The sequence below is a fragment of the Salmo salar genome, chromosome 10 (assembly GCF_965601325.2).
Source record: "Salmo salar chromosome 10, fSalSal1, whole genome shotgun sequence".
NCBI classification, from domain to species: Eukaryota; Metazoa; Chordata; class Actinopteri; order Salmoniformes; family Salmonidae; genus Salmo; species Salmo salar.
In genome coordinates this window covers 22,064,669-22,076,967 of record NC_138300.1, presented here as the reverse complement: position 1 = coordinate 22,076,967, position 12,299 = coordinate 22,064,669, and positions in this window count along the sequence as shown.

Genomic DNA, 12,299 nt, shown 5'->3' with positions numbered 1-12,299 from the left:
GTCATTGTCCTGTTGTAGGAGGACATTGGCTCCAATTAAGCGCCGTTCACAGGGTATGGCATGGCGTTGCAAAATGGAGTGATAGCCTTCCTTCTTCAAGATCCCTTTTACCCTGTACAAATCTCCCACTTTACCACCACCAAAGCACCCCCAGACCATCACATTGCCTCCACAATGCTTGACAGATGGTGTCAAGCACTACTCCAGCATCTTTTCATTTTTTCCGTGTGTCACGAATGTTCTTTGTGATCCAAACACAGCAAACTTAGGTTCGTCTGTTCATAACACTTTTTTCCAATCTCCCTCTGTCCAGTGTCTGTGTTCTTTTGCCCATCTTAATCTTTTCTTTTTATTGGCCAGTCTGAGATATGGCTTTTTCTTTGCAACTCTGCCTAGAAGGCCAGCATCCCGGAGTCGCCTCTTAACTGTTGACGTTGAGACTGGTGTTTTGCGGGTACTATTTAATGAAGCTGCCAGTTGAGGACTTGTGAGGCGTCTGTTTCTCAAACTAGACACACTAATGTACTTGTCCTCTTGCTCAGTTGTGCACCGGGGCCTCCCACTCCTCTTTCTATTCTGGTTAGAGTCAGTTTGCGCTGTTCTGTGAAGGGAGTACTACACAGCGGTGTACCAGATCTTCAGTTTCTTGGCAATTTCTCGCATGGAATAGTCTATTCTTGTTCTGAGAAATGAAGGCTGACGAGTTTCAGAAGAAAGGTCTTTGTTTCTGGCCATTTTGAGCCTGTAATCAAACCCACAAATGCTGATGCTCCAGATACTCAACTAGTCTAAAGAAGGCCAGTATTGCTTCTTTAATCAGTACAATAGTTTTCAGCTGTGCTAACATAATTGCAAAAGGGTTTTCTAATGATCAATGAGTCTTTTAAAATGATAAACTTGGATTAGCTAAAACAACGTGGCATTGGAACACAGGAGTGATGGTTGCTGATAATGGGACTATGTACGCCTGTGTAGATATTCCATAAAAAAATATGCCGTTTCCAGCTACAATAGTCATTTAAAACATTAACAATGTCTACACTGTATTTCTGATCAATTTGATGATATTTTAATGGACAAAAAAAATGCTTTTCTTTCAAAAACAAGGACATTTCTAAGTGACCCCAAACTTTTGAACAGTAGTGTACGTCTGGACTCCAGTCAATAGAAAATGATCTATTGCCTAAACAGAGAGTTGCCGATTGACCAGACCTATCTTCCGCTGCAGCGTCAGAAGCTTGATGAGCCATGTAGGACCTCATGCAGGAGCTCATTCCCAAAAGTGCTGCTCTGCCTTTTGAAGTACTAATCATTTTAATGTGGCCGTGTGTGTGTGATGCCAAACACAGGAAATGTATCTCCACATCTTTTTATCTGCTGTGTTTAAAGTTGCCAGATTGTGAGCCCTTTGGGCTGCACTGTCATGGTGCTGCATTCATCTCTGCAGCTCCCCTCAATTAAAACCTACTGCTGCTCTTAAACTGAAAGACATCTGCCAAGCATCACAACCCCCCCACCCGTTGCCCCATCATGGTGAGGAGAGAGGAACATCTCCGTTCGCACCGAGCCCAGCCAGGGATAAAATGTGGCACCAGTCTGAGGGCTAAGCTCTGCGCAGCGGCCCTTTTGTAGCCAGATCACAACCAGATGTGCCAAGTGTGTCCAAACAGGAATGACTGCGTGTAGGCAATTTTCAGCAATTTGTCCGATTTTAGGGTTCACCCCTATACCTCCTGATAGACAAATACAAACTTCAGAGCCAAAACAATAAATTGAAACACATAGGCACCCCAAAGAGAGTTGTCTCCCCCCCAGGCAAAGTGGCGATGAGAGATAGATACAGTATGTCTATACAGAGACAAGCAAGACAAGGCCTGCTGTATTGACAAATAACCTCCTGGCTCACACAGCATTACTGCATCAACTGAAACAGACGCAACATGACCGTCATGTATTTCACCCCCGGACTTAAGTTTAGGTGTTTTTTCATGGATTCAAAAGGCCCTGACAAAAATACTTAGATAAAATATTGGCTCTGACAACATTTACACACACTAAATCCATCACGTAACACATATTGAGAGAAAAACACACAAGAAAACACAGACAGATAAATAAGAAAAAGCAGCCAGTTAATCTCTCCCCAAACACCTCGTAAATTAAAACCCCAACTCCCTGGAAGTCTCTGGCCACAAGACCATTTCAGACATGTTCTCTCACCTTTCCCCCTTCTCTTTTCCTTCTACATAAATATTTTCAAGAAATATAAAAGAGCTGGACTCTCCTAATAATAATCACATTTTCCAAGCTGAGAGAGGTGGGGGGGGGGAAGAAAGTATCCTTTGTTGCCTGTACCCTGTTTAGGCCTCTTTCATAGGAAATTGAGGGCAGTGTCTCCTCTTTATAGCAGCCATGAAACGTGTCAGCTCTGGGGAGACGTGGGGGGAGACAGGGGGAGGCGGGGGAGAAAGTGGGGGAGAGGTGGGAATGCTAACCCCCTCCATACACAAATATATGAGCTACATATACCACTCTCCTAGCCCTGCTGAAAAACATTCCACAACTTTTTGCCCTCCTAACCTGAACTTGCTGTTGCTCTGTCATGCAAAAACAACACAGACCCATCTTCTAACCCACCCCAGCTCCTTGTGTCTGAGAGGAACTAGCCTAAGGAAGGGAGTCTCAATTCAGAATGTACACCTGAGAGATTCCCTCTCTCTTGCTCTGAGCTCCAGGATTTGGAGAGGCCAACTCTGTTGTTTTCTCCCTCTGGTAGTGGTTACCTGGCAGAACACAGACGTGAGCTTTGGGCTTTCTCTGTTTCTCTGTGATACTCACAGTGCATGTAAATTGCTAAAGTACAGGCAGAAGTACAGTACCAGAAGCCAGCCCCAGCCCCAGCCCAGCCTCCAGCCCCATCCCCCAGCCTAGCCCCAGCCCAGCCCAGCCTCCAGCCCCCAGCCCAGCCTCCAGCCTCCAGCCCCCAGCCTAGCCCAGCCCAGCCCAGCCCCATCCCCCAGCCCCATCCCTCAGCCTAGCCCCAGCCCAGCCCAGCCTCCAGCCCCCAGCCTAGCCCCATCCCAGCCCCAGTCCCCAGCCCCAGTCCCCAGCCCCAGCCCCATCCCCCAGCCAAGCCCTAGCCCAGCGTTTTGGATCAAAAAGTATCCCGTAGTACAATCAAGAGGGTCAGGCAGCTAGGCACTGATTCTGCTCTCTAAGTACGTAATAGAACAGAGCACTTGACCCCGATGCTAACCATCAAACTAGTGAAGGACATTGCAGCTTGTCATTTGTGACATCTTTGTTGCTCTTTTGTGTAATCACGTTAGCAAAATCCTAAATGAGCACATCCACCTTCTCTTGTGCAACGTCGTCCTGTGTTTCAATCACATTACCGTTCAATAGTGATTACGTTTTGACAGGCAACTGCTCTTGTGTGAAAAGGACAATTGTAGAGTTTTCATGACTGATCGTGTATTTTCTGAGAAAGCTAAATTTCATTAGTAATTCCCGTTTTCAATTGCCAGCTCACACTAGAATTCCTTCGAATTTGAACACCATTGTCCGACCTAATTGTAAGTTACGCTCTTTCAGCAAATGGCCATTTACTTTATCCAATGGTATTCTTTATATACATATTGCTGTTGGATATTGGAGATGTTGTCGCATAACTTATCCCCTCAAATTTAAATTATGAAAGTGGTTATAAACTAATAATGCCGTTTGTGATTCAACGTTGACCAGAGCTGCAAGATTTCGTCTTCCTTGTGGATAGCATTGCAGTTGAAATAAAGCAAGGAGATGGTGTTTCCTCTGAGGAATCTGTGTGGGTGTGAGAATGGATGCACTTAGGTATGTATTTTTGAAAAGTAGGAGGGAAAAAACTGTCATTTTATGGGTGTGTGTGTGTGTGTGTGTGTGTGTGTGTGTGTGTGTGTGTGTGTGTGTGTGTGTGTGTGTGTGTGTGTGTGTGTGTGTGTGTGTGTGTGTGTGTGTGCGTGTGCGTGTGCATGTGTTTGGGTGTGTGTCAACCTGGTCTCAGAAAATTTCGTATTATTCTGTATGTAAATCTGAGATATGTCATTTAGTATGATATGTTACTTGCTGAAATTCACTGAGGAGATGGTCCTCTCCTTCATGTTGCTGAGGAGCCTCCACTGGTACGCATTAATTTGTGGATGTCCATCATCCATTTCATGTGATATGTTATGAATTACAATTCGTATTATTAGTCCCGATTTTGCTAAACGTATGATATGTTATGAATTCTAGCTAGGTACAGTTGAAGTCGGAAGTTTAGATACAACTTACATTTAAAATACATACATTTTATACATTACAAAAACCTTACATTTAAAATACATACATTTTATACATTTAAACTCAGTTTTTCACAATTCCTGACATTTAATCCCGGTAAAAATCCCCTGTTTTAGGTCAGTTATGATCACCACTTTATTTTAAGAATGTGAAATGTCAGAATAATAGTAGAGATAAAGATTTATTTCAGCTTTTATTTCTTTCATCACATTCTCAGTGGGCCAGAAGTTTACATGCACTCAATTAGTATTTGGTAGCATTGCCTTTAAATTGTTTAACTTGGGTCAAACATTTCCGGTAGCCTTCAACAAGCTTCCCACAATAAGTTGGGTGAATTTTGGCCCATTCCTCCTGACAGAGCTGGTGTAACTGAGTCGGGTTTGTAGGCCTCCTTGCTTGCACACGCTTCTTCAGTTCTGCCCACAAATTTTCTATAGGATTGAGGTCAGGGCTTTGTGATGGCCACTCCAATACCTTGACTTTGTTGTCCTTAAGCCATTTTGCCACAACTTTGGAAGTATGCTTGGGGTCATTGTCCATTTGGAAGACCCATTTGCGACCAAGCTTTAACTTCCTGACCGATGTCTTGAGATGTTGCTTCAATATATCCACATAATTTTCTTTCCTCCTGATGCCATCTATTTTGTGAAGTGCACCAGTCCCTTCTGCAGCAAAGCACCCCCACAACATGATACTGCCACATTCGTGCTTCCCGGTTGGGATGATGTTCTTCGGCTTGCAATCCTCCCCCTTTTTCCTCCAAACATTACGATGGTCATTATGGCCAAACAGTTCTATTTCTGTTTCATCGGACCAGAGGACATTTCTCCAAAAAGTATGATCTTTGTCCCCATGTGCAGTTGCAAACCGTAGTCTGGCTTTTTTATGGCGGTTTTGGAGCAGTTGCATCTTCCTTGCTGAGCGGCCTTTCAGGTTATGTCGATACAGGACTAGTTTTACTGTGGATATAGATGCTTTTGTACCTGTTTCCTCCAGCATCTTCACAAGGTCCTTTGCTGTTGTTGTGGGATTGATTTGCACTTTTCGCACCAAAGTACGTTCATCTCTAGGAGATAGAACACATCTCCTTCCTGAGCGGTATGACGGTTGTCTGGTCCCATGGTGTTTATACTTGCGTACTATTGTTTGTACAGATGAACGTAGTACCTTCAGGCATTTGGAAATTGCTCCCAAGGATGAACCAGACTTGTGGAGGTCTTGGCTGATTTATTTTGATTTTCCCATGATGTTAAGCAAAGAGGCACTGAGTTTGAAGGTAGACCTTGAAATACATCCACAGGTACACCTCTAAAGCCTTGACATCATTTTCTGTAATTTTCCAAGCTGTTTAAAGGCACAGTCAACTTAGTGTATCTACACTTCTGACCCACTGGAATTGTGATACAGTGAATTGTAAGTGAAATAATCTGTCTGTAAACAATTGTTGGAAAAATGACCTGTGTCATGCACAAAGTAGATGTCCTAACCGACTTGCCAAAACTATAGTTTGTTAATAAGAAATTTGTGGAGTGGTTGAAAAACAACTTTTAATTACTCCAACATAGGTGTATGTAAACTTCTGACTTCAACTGTAGGTAGGTGGTGAACGTTAGCTAGCCTACTAATGTTAGCTAGGCTAGGAGTTAGGATTAGGGTTAGGGGAAGGTTTAGCTAACATGCTAAGTAGTTGCAAAGTAGCAAAAAAGTAGTAAGTAGTTAAGTTCCTAATTAGCTAAAATGCTAAAGTTCTCAATGATGAGATTCGAACTTGCAACCTTTGGGTTGCTAGAAGTTTACATTATACACCAACCCATCCACCCCGACCAACTACCCTACTTTAGTTTTAACCTTTAGTAACCATCTGTCTTACGTAACTATACCAAATGTAACATATCATACTAATATTCATATGTTATAAAACACACTGTTTTGCAATGAAGGTCTATAGTAACTTCAACTGCACTCTCTGGTTTAGCACCATGGTGTAACTGGAGGACAGCTAGTTTACGTTTTCCTCGTAGGCCTCACCCCCTTCCATTGACCTTCATGGTAATTATGGTAATTATGACCACTTCCGACACATTACTCAAAAGTGAAACTGCATAAAATATTCCCGGACACCTCACCACTGTGTGAGAGGTACAAGCAGGATGAGGGGACGTTGACCCACTTGTTTTGGACATGTCCTAAGTTACATGCTTACTGGGTTCTCATTTTTGATTACTTACCTAAAGCCTTCGATAGAGTTCTCGCCCCAGACCCATTGATCGCTCTGTTTGGTTACAGTTGATGGGAATAACCAGGAGGGGAAGGCTGTCTCTCTTTGTACTCTATTAGCCAAAAGGCTCATATTGCAATTTCGGAAATTGGAGACTGTACCTACCTTTGAAAATGTGGTTACGGGATTTAGGGAATGTAATACATATGGAAAAGATTTGATACAATAGCTCCAATAGAAGTCCAATGTTTTACAAAATATGGCAGCCGATACTGGATAAATGGTCTAGTCCTGCTTCATAACTGGTTTGATGATCTGCTGCTACTCTGTGCTGTACTCCACTCAATATTTATTTTTGGCTTAACTACACTGCTTGTAATTACTATATGCTGTCTTCTTATACATGTACCACCTAATAGGATTTAGTTTTATTTTGTGTATGTGTGAGTTAAGTATTGTTTTGTCCTCTAAATTGGCCATCCCATTCAACAGTACAGTGAATGTCAATGTTTGTATCGCTGTCTTTTTTGATTTATTTGTTATTGGAAAATAATAAACATATTATAAAAAAATGATGACCACTTCCGGAGGATGACCTCCAACCAATCAAAGCTTTTGCATTATGAACTGACATCTTGTCCATACAATCAGAGGATTAGGATCAGAGAATGAACCTAGTGTGTTGTATTGGGTTGTGCTGCAGAGAATTATGGGGGGGTTCTATGTGTTGAGAAGCTTGGTGAGTTGGTGACATTATTGGATAGAGATTGACAGTGAAAAGTGATAGTTGAGCATTTTTAGTATATTATTAAATTCAAATTAGTTTATTCAAATTACAGGAGACAGAGGAGGTAGATTATACATAGTTTACTTTGTTTTAGGTGGGACCAAGTCATTGTTTTACAAGTAACAAGTAAGTTTCAAGTCTTAGCACTCAAGTCCCAAGTCAAGTCCCAAGTCAAGACAGGCAAGTCCGAGTCAAGTCTCAAGTCCTAAACTTTGAGTTTTGAGTCCCAAACAAGTCATAATGTGCTCTTCACCAAATGTAATACCATTTCATATTTTTAACAAGAGTAATAGTTAGTATATTATATTTACGCAAATCATGAATGCTTTAAAAAATATATATATTTATTACTTTCCAAATAAACATTATATTTCCATGGAAATACATGGGTAGCCATGAGAAAGAGGGTATCAAGGGGAGGGTATCAAGTCAGTTCGAGTCAAAAGGCTCAAGTCCAAGTTAAGTCACAAGTCATTGGTGTTAAAGTCAAAGTTGAGTTGCAAGTCACCATATTTGTGACTCGAGTCCAAGTCATGTGACTCGAGTCCACACCTCTGGTTTTAGAACTTTACTTTTGTGTCCAGTGAGTGAAATTTATTAAAATGTGCCTTGGTAAGTAGCAGTGCAAGCATGCAGTTTTCACCGCCAGAATGGCAGACTGGCCAACGCTACCAAAAATATTGTGGACTTTTTGTTGAAGAACCCCTTTATTCACTGGGGCAAACGGAAAAGGTGTGAATTAAAACTAATGGTTGACCTCTGCCTGAGATAATTTTCATGAAGAAGGATGAAAAGGTGAGGGGGTTCAATACCAATTGATATCAAAAGTATAGCTAGTTAACAGAGAGTCTTTCATCAAGCTGCTTGTATTGCTGGCCTTGCCTGCTTTTTGGGAATTCTGATCCTTGGGCGAAAGGGGGGTACAGTGACCTGAAGAACATTGATAGTTCAGCTAAACAGCATAATGTAAATGGGATCATATAAATTCCCATATCAAATTCAAGCTTCTGGGAAAAAGATGCATCGATCATTTAATGGACGAAGGTCTGTCGTCTCCGTGCGTTCCGCAGAGGGTCTCCCATCCTCCTCAATTTTTGTATTCACCCGCCTCCACTGGTGTGTGTGTGTGTTTGTGTGAGTGTGTCTGTATCTGTGTATACATATACACTGAGTGTACAAAACATTAAGAACTCCTTGAACTCCCCTTTTGCCCTCAGAACAGACTCAATTCTTCGGGGCATGGACTCTAATGACTCCAATGTTTCACACGGTTGTGTCATGTTGGCTGGATGTCCTTTGGGTGGTGGACCATTCTTGATACACATGGGAAACTGTTGATCATGAAAAATTGCAGTTCTTACCACAAACCGGTGCGCCATAACCCGTTCAATGGCACTTCAATCTATTGTCTTGCCCATTCACCCTCTGAATGACACACATACACAATCCATGTTTCAATTGTCTCAAGGCCTAACACCCTCTTCTTTAACCTGTCTCCTCCCCTTCATCTACACTGATGGAAATGGATTTAACAAGTGACATCAATAAGGGATCATATCTTTCAGCTGAATTCACCTGGTCAGTCTATTACATGGAAAGAGCAGGTGTACATAATGTTTTGTACACTCAGTGTATGCGTGTGCATGTCTGCATGTACTGCAGTAAATGCATGTCTTCATGTGTGTGTGGGGAGTATGTTTAGAGAATGTCCCTCTGTATGTTTGTCCATGAAGTGAAGTCCTACAGCAGCTGGCACCATCTGTGGACCATCTGTGGACCATGCCTGGACCCTCAGTCTGTGTGGACCCTCAGTCTGCCTGGACCCTCAGTCTGTCTGGACCCTCAGTCTGTCCAGCCTTAATAGTCCCACTGGGCCTGGGCTGTGACCGCAGCCCGCCTGGTGCGCCCATACCCGCTAGCCTTTACCCACCCATCTCTTCTTATGTCTGCCTCATCACAACCCTGTTTTCACTGCTTTAATGTGAAACAATTTCCATATTAATATGCCGTGATGACTCTCTTTGTTGGTATTTCCTGCCCTGTGTCCTGGACCACGTGTCCCGGACCTGCCCCGTGTCCCTCCCTCCACCTCAGGCTTGTTTCCCTTCTGGTTCACTTCCCACAAGCTGGTCGACAGACATCCATCAACCACAACCTGCACTGATCTAGCTCCCTCTCCCCCACACCAAGTAGTAAGCCACAGCCACAGCAAAGACTAGCATCTCAACACCATAGATAGATGGATGGGCATTCAGTCTGTTGCAGATGTTGTTTGCGCTGAATTTTAAAGGTTTGTTTTGTTTGAGCTAAGAATGGCAAAATATCTGAAAAAATAGATTTGACGTATCTGCAATGTTTTTTGCTGCACTACATTTTGGTTGACTTTCATTAGTCAGTTCAAACACAAAAGTTAGAAGCTCATCTTTTCCCAAGGAAAAGTTACGGTGAAGGAGAAAGAAGAAAATAATTAGTTGAGTTTTGTTACTACAAAAATGGATAGTCACGTTGTCGGCAATTAGATAATTGTGTATTGTTATAGATGATTGAACATGCACATAATTATTTTCTATTCACTTTCTCCCTCAAATTATCATATAAAGTTCCAACAATTCCCTCAGCAACAAAAACACTTTAACATCACATTTGTGAAATGGAATAATACTATATCTATAATGAGATGAGTCATAATTTGGTTTTTATTAAATGTTTCAGAGACTCCTGTTCATTAATTCTCTCTTCACTCAATTTCTGGCAGAACCATGCAGATAGTTAGGGCCTGTAACGGGTGTGTACGATTTAGAGGTCTTCACCGTTCAAAAAAGTTAGACCCGGACCCGAGGACAATCAGACCCGGACCCAAATGGACCGATCATTAAAAATAATAATAATGGAGACCCGGACACGAATGGACCACTCGACCTAGACCCGACCCATTCTCTGACAGGTCTAGGTCTAGACCAGGCCCGATTGGACTGAGTGACAAAAAAAGTTGTTGTTCAGGTTAACAAATAGGTCTTTATATGTTGGATTGGCCTTCTATAAATCAATACATTCACCTTATTAGAGTAAAATAAATATGCTATAGGCTATGCAGAGCCGTGAATGGGTCCATTCGGGTTCACCTAGGTCTATCAGCTGCAGTTACATAGACATGAGACCAGATGACAATCAAACACGACCCGACCGGAACCACAGTTAGAATTTCAGACCCAAACCCGATCGGGCCCGGGTCGGGTCTCGGGTATATCGGGTCCAGCCGAACCAGCAAAGACCTTTAGTATGATTACTAATAGCATTTAATTAGCCTTCCTAATGAGAGTTTCTCTGAAAACAGGTAAATGGGAAGAGGACATGTAGCAATACAAAACCCTTAAAATGGGAAGGAATCTTCCCTCTCCACAGACCAGTGTCCAACTAATACATTTACTTCTGCTGCAGTACAATCTGTGTTATTTTCCTTATTGTAAAGCACTTTTTTTTGTTTACAGGTTCAAAGCCTTGTGACATTTAATATTGAAATGAGATGAAGAAACACAGCAAGTATAGTTGGTATCACAGGTGTTGGTATAACAAGAAGTGGCTCAATAAGTGTAGGAACAACGACATGCCCACAACATCCAGCTGTAGCCATGAACTTGGTTCTATTTTGGACGTGTGACACGTTGCAAGTCCCGCATCTCCCATCTCATCATTGGTTTTTAGGAGCATACACCCACCTGGGTGATTGAAAGATGAACTGAGGTCCGCACTCCAGTCCAGCTGGAAGCGGTAATGCACGTTAGAGTTGTTCGCCAACCGCCATATAAAGTCAGTAGAAGAAGAAGACTGAAGGAGGAGCGATTATTAGAAACAAACTAGGTTTCCACTTTTATCTGTGGATTAATTGTAGGGGTAGAGAACACACGATTTTGTGTGACTCAAAATGGGTCAAAATTCTACAAAGATCCAGAAAAAAAGGACCTTGTGCATTTCAGGTAAAATAACAACCAAGTGTTCATATCCCAGAACAAATTAGCTAGCAACAGAAAGCTAGCTAGCTAGCTAAATGTCCATGAATGTTTCATGTGTTTCAACATGTCCCCAAATTAATATAGTTGGTTCAGAGTTCGTTTTGATATTTCAACCTGATCGAGTTTGGTGTGGATGGATAAAAGCAACATGTGCCCAATGTTGCACGCAGACGCACGCACGTGCCTGGTCTAGTCAGCATGTAAGATTATTATGGAAAGTTTTACCACCTTCTGTGATTAAACCATAGCATATCTTTGTAAGGAGAATCCACCCTTTTCATATCACTCTAAAAACATGAAGTCCTGATGGTGGAAACTTCTCCACAGCAGAAACGGCAGGGAAGGTTTTAGGATGTATGTGTTAGTAATTTGGAAACCAAGTTGTGGGGGATGGTGGTGTCGTATCCCACAATGCAGTGCAGAATTCCTTTAACATATGGTGCGTCAGGAAAGGGCTGGTTGACCTATGGCTTCCCAGGAGTCTCTCGGGACAGCTGAGCTTGGCTGTTCAAGAAATCTAGGATCACTGCACACAGCTATGGATGGAAGTTGTGACTGGAATTGTAATCACGCTCTCCCCCCCTTTTCCCCTAAAACCCGAGTCTTTCTCTCTCTCTATATACTTTATTTTCTTCCTTTTTTATTTCTTTATCCCCCCACTGTTGTAGAATTCCTTCTTCTCTCTCTTACTTTTTTTCTTATCTTGTCTCTGTTTTAGTCTATTCCTTCGTCTTGGTAAGACACACCATCTCGGCACACATGTGATGCATTAAATGAGGTAGAGCAGCGAGAAAGTACAGGACCTCACTGAAATGTGTTGCTCTACGTACTTCTGTTTCCTGTGGCCAGAGATCTTGAGTCTGGGGTTTTCCAAAATGTGATATCGCCATTCTAGATGATTTCTGATCATTCTAAGGAAGCTACTGTGGCGGTGCATCAATTTGTAACTGGAAAATGGCATTAA